The 5,231-nt window shown below is 30.2% G+C and overlaps 2 non-coding genes across 2 annotated transcripts; both read right to left on the bottom strand.

Moving 5' to 3' along the window:
• Positions 1-2,487: 2,487 nt before the first annotated feature.
• Positions 2,488-2,561, bottom strand: TRNAW-CCA (transfer RNA tryptophan (anticodon CCA)). The gene has a single exon. It is a non-coding gene; the product is annotated as a tRNA-Trp (tRNA).
• Positions 2,562-2,726: 165 nt separating this feature from the next.
• On the bottom strand, positions 2,727-2,800 carry TRNAP-UGG (transfer RNA proline (anticodon UGG)). Its single transcript has one exon. It is a non-coding gene; the product is annotated as a tRNA-Pro (tRNA).
• Positions 2,801-5,231: the final 2,431 nt, after the last annotated feature.

Genomic DNA, 5,231 nt, shown 5'->3' with positions numbered 1-5,231 from the left:
AATCTTTTATGGTATATAAATAATATGTAAAATAATATGTAGTGAACAAATAAAAAAAAAAGAATGAAATGGAATTTTTTGAAACATCGGAAGAAGTAGTCATTTATATGAAAAAAAATTAGAATTCTTAAGAACTCAAGGGGGATCCACTTGCATTCGTCAAAGAAAGAGTGGATCCCTGTTCAGTTCTTACACTTTCATTTCAAAAACCCAAATAGAATACGATTACTACAGAGATGAGCCCAATCCGGAATATGAACCATAAAAGAAAATACCAATTAAACCGATCACAGTAATACCAGTTACAGTACCTATTATCCAAAGAGGAATTCTTCCAGTAGTATCGGCCATTTATCCCACTTTCCTCCACATTTAATCACGTAGTCAGTCATGCTAAAGACATTAACAAACAGTCATAGATAATTATGAAATGATATCCTTCCGAATGGGATAAAAGAATTCTTAATATATATATTATTGACTATTCCTATTTCTTCTATTAATTCTAATTAATTGAAGAAATAATTTGAAAATAAAACAGCAAGTACAAAAATAAGTAATAACCCCCAGTAGAGACTGGTACGATTCAATTCAACATTTTGTTCATTTGGGTTTGATTGTGTCATAGCTCTATAATTCAAATTAAGTTTATCGTTGGATGAATTGCATTGCTGATATTGATCCCAAAAAAGAAACAGTGGGTACCGCTAGTCCGTGAACAGCTAGCCATCGTACTGTAAAAATTGGATAGGTCCTATCTATAGTCATTGGAGCCTCCTAAAAAGATCTACTAAATTCATCAAGTTGTTCCAAAGGATCAAAACGGCCAGTTATTAATGGAATTCCTTGTCGGTTCTCTGTAAAATACTCGTTTGGGCGGGGACTTCCAAATACATCGTAAGCTAGACCTGTACTGACAAATAACCAACCTGCAATGAATAGGGAGGGTATAGTAATGCTATGAATAATCCAGTATCGGATACTGGTAATAATATCAGCAAAAGAACGTTCTCCTGTGCTTCCAGACATCTTGAACTCCACATATTCTTGTACAGTCAAAAGGGGGGGATCGAGTCCATAAAAGACGAGATCAGTAAGGCGAAATTTACTGAAATAGAATCCTTGTTAGATCGTCCATTTTGTACCAACGGTGTCTTTTGAGTATACCGAATCAGTATAGCTATCCTTCTTCTAACAGAGCAATGAAATTTCACAATCAGTGTAAAATTTTAGTACTAGATTTTTTTCTTCTTTTTTCATTGATTGTCTCTATGTAGTCAAAAATCCGATAGAAAATTTTGCAAAGTTTGGGTATATAAAAATTTTTTTTATATTAAATTTTTAGAGTAATAGTATAAAAGGAAGGTTCTTAACATTTCAAATTATTAGTTTTGGATTAGAAACTAAAGATCCATTAAAATCGGAATATGAGAAAAGGGTTTCTAATAATTAATAAAGTAGATAATTCATAAAGTAGATTTTCTATTTTAATAATTCAATTATTGCCAAATCAATAAATATATTTTTTGTGGTTGTTGAAGATCTTTTTTTCTATTTTCTTCTACATTAATTCAAAGTGAAATAAAATGAAATAACAGAGTTATTATTCTTTGTTTGAATATTCATAATTTTTCTTTTCTTTTTCCAATATAAACAGAATTCTATTGGATATCTATAGAATAATACTAAATATTTTCATTAGATCAGTTTACTTAATTCCTGAGTTGATTAAGAAGTATGTTGATTTGAAATCACAGGATGGGTAGATGTAACAGATGAGGAATTTATTTCTAAATTATGTTACTCTATTTCTTTTTTTTTTTTTCGTCTCTAATAATTGAATTTATTGAGGAATTGCCAATTTTGAATTGTATCTTTCAAGTAGGATTTTTTATCTTCTTTTTTCTCTCAAAAATGGAAATTTAGGGAAGTGCTTTATAAACATATGTATAAAAAGAACGAACATATTTCATTTAGTTTCTATATGCCCACTATCACTAGTTATTTCGGTTTTTTACTATCGGTTTTAATTATAACCTCGTCTCTATTTATTGGTCTTAGTAAAATACGACTTATTTGATTTGTAATTTTGAGAGGAATAGTAAATTTTGGTATAAGACATTCTAGAATTCCTTACTATGTCAATTTACAATTCTCGATCGTTGAGATTTATGATCAATACAGATTTATGTTTAAGGCTAGATATTATATTACCTTTCTTTTTACTTTTCGAACAAATAAAAATGATTGAAGTTTTTCTATTTGGAATCGTGTTAGGTTTAATTCCTATTACTTTGGCTGGATTATTTGTAACTGCATATTTACAATACCGACGAGGTGATCAGTTGGATCTTTGATTCATTAATGTCTCTTTTTTTGTGATTCCCTATTTATTTAGTTTAATCCTAATCGACAAGGATAAAATTCAGACTTTCTTTTGAATGTTCAATTATTTCAGTGTAATTATCAGGCGAATAATACTAGAATCACGCTCTGTAGGATTTGAACCTACGACATCGGGTTTTGGAGACCCGCGTTCTGCCGAACTGAACTAAGAGCGTTTTGTTTTCATAAAATTATATGATCCAAATCCATTTTGCATATAGATATTCAGTATGTATGTTCAATTGGAATTCGTCTTCACAGGTTCCCGGTTTATTGCTCATCTCATAGAATATGGAATATTATAGAATACGGAATATCATAGAATAAGTAATTGTTAGGGATAGGGATGACAGGATTTGAACCCGTGACATTTTGTACCCAAAACAAACGCGCTACCAAGCTGCGCTACATCCCTTTTCCATTTGTTTATAGTGTTATTGTAAAGAATCTTTGTCTTGTTTTCCACATTTTTCTCTGTTGATATATATCAACAGAGAAAAAATACTTAAATAATAAAAAGAAAGGAGGATTTGAAATGCGAGATCTAAAAACATATCTTTCCGTGGCACCAGTAGTAAGTACTTTATGGTTCGGGGCTTTGGCGGGTCTATTGATAGAGATCAATCGTTTTTTTCCAGATGCATTGATATTCCCCTTTTTTTAATTTTAGTTATTGACACGGGAAGGGGTGAAGAAGATGAAAGGTCCAATTATATATTAAATATGTGTAATTAACCTACTCTTCTTTTTTTTTTTTTTAGGAAAGATAAAGACGAAAGATTAAATTGGCCTCATTGAAATTCGGAGTGACACTCGGGATCGGGATCTGGTCCAGGCTTCAATGGAATTGAATTATTAATTCAATTCCTATGAAAAAGAAAGTGAAAGCAGAAATCCATAGGTTGGGGCAACAATATCATAAAAAATACTTTAAAAAAACGAAAATACTGGCAATTTGAAACGAAATATAGTTACAGATCCTTGTATTCTTTTTGTACTAGATTCAATTAAATTGGAACGAAATCTTTCATAATTTTTCGAATTCTTCTTTTTTATCTTATCTTAGTTGTTTTCATCTTTTTCTTAGATTCTTAGATTCGAATCCGAAAAGAGTTATAAGTGAATTAAAAACCCAAAGGAGGGTCATGTCCAAGGGTAAAGATATCCGAGTAAGTGTTCTTTTGGAAGGTACTGGTTGTGATAAAAAGAGTCTAAATAAGGAATAAAGCGGTATTTCTAGATAGATTACTAACAAGAATCGACACAATACGCCTAGTCGATTGGAATTGAGAAAATGATGTCCCCGTCGTTATATAACAACATATGCTAAAGAAGAAAAAAAATACAAATCCTTTATTATAATTATATTTATTTAAATCAATGTTATTTTTGGAATAGGAATAAATAAACTATGGAAAAACCTAAGCGACTCTTTATTAAATCCAAGCGATCTTTTCGTAGACGTTTGCCCCCGATTCAATCGGGGGACCGAATTGATTATAAAAACATGGGTTTAATTTGTCGATTTATTAGTGAACAAGGAAAAATATTATCTAGACGTGTAAATAGATTGACCTTAAAACAACAACGATTAATTACTGTTGCTATAAAACAAGCTCGTATTTTATCTTCGTTACCTTTTCTTAATAACGAAAAACAATTTGAAAAAAGCGAGTCGACTGCTAAAATTACTCCTTTAAGAAAAAAAAATAGAAATTAAAAATTCGAAATCCAATTTGAATTTAGATTCGAATTAAACATGGATTGATGTTTTGTTCAAAATTAGGATAATTCCATTTGATTTTTTTGTTGGAATAAAAAAGATAATAGGTAACGAAGAATAATTTTTTAAGCATGGTTGTTTATTTTGATAGCTTTATCGTATGATAAAGCTATCAAAATAAACAAATTTCTAGTCTATACCTTCCTGCAGTAAATAAGGGGTTTTAAGTTTTTATGATATTATCGGCAATCATAAAAAGACAATTCTCTTTTAATATAGCAATTTGTGCAACTATTTTACGATTAAGAAGCAATTGCTTGGTGTATAGACTATTCATTAAATTATTATAAATATAAGATACTTTTTGATTCTCGCGAATTACTGCATTTATTCGACTAATCCATAAACCACGAAAATCTCTTTTTTTCCTATCTCTATCCCGATGAGCCGAAACTAAAGCTTTCAATTTCTGTTGAGTAATAGTTCGGGTAAGTCTTGAATGAGCTCCGCGAAAACTTGATACGAATAAACGAATTTTTGTCCTCCGTTTGTGAGCTATATATCCTCGTTTAATTCTGGTCATTTAATAAATGATATTTTCAGGAATAACTTTTTCATTTTTCAGTTATTCTTTTTTTCTTCCTAGTCTATTAATAACAAAAATGGATTCTTCCGATGTATAAAAAAAAATTCCAACGGCTCTTGCTACTATAACCGCCCCAACCACGATTTTTTATATTAAACATTTAACCTCAAAATCAGAAATTGTATAGATACTAGATATCAAATAAAATAAAAATAGTAAATGAAATAGGACACATATTTTTATAATGAATTGGTGGGTTCCTTCGTTTCTATGATTTTTTTTAGAAATGACCAGGTCCTCTCTATACACCGGAGCCTTTTTATTTTCATTTTTGATTCATTTAATGAATGTTATTGTTAACTTGTACAGTTCACACTCTGTGGCTCTACCCATGCAATATTGAGTAAGTAGGTTTTTTCACAACCAAATCTAATTCTATAGTAACGGTATTTAATTATGAAAATTTGCTGGGTAGCTGACCCTCTTATTCCATTCTTACAAAATCCATCAAAATACATTCATTAAGGACATACTTTA

Source organism: Vigna unguiculata, unplaced genomic scaffold (genome assembly GCF_037176805.1).
Source record: "Vigna unguiculata cultivar grain cowpea cultivar isolate G323 ecotype 2 unplaced genomic scaffold, ASM3717680v1 ptg000356l, whole genome shotgun sequence".
NCBI lineage: Eukaryota > Viridiplantae > Streptophyta > Magnoliopsida > Fabales > Fabaceae > Vigna > Vigna unguiculata.
Note: the sequence above shows the minus strand (reverse complement) of the source record. Positions and strands in the feature narration are given on the sequence as shown.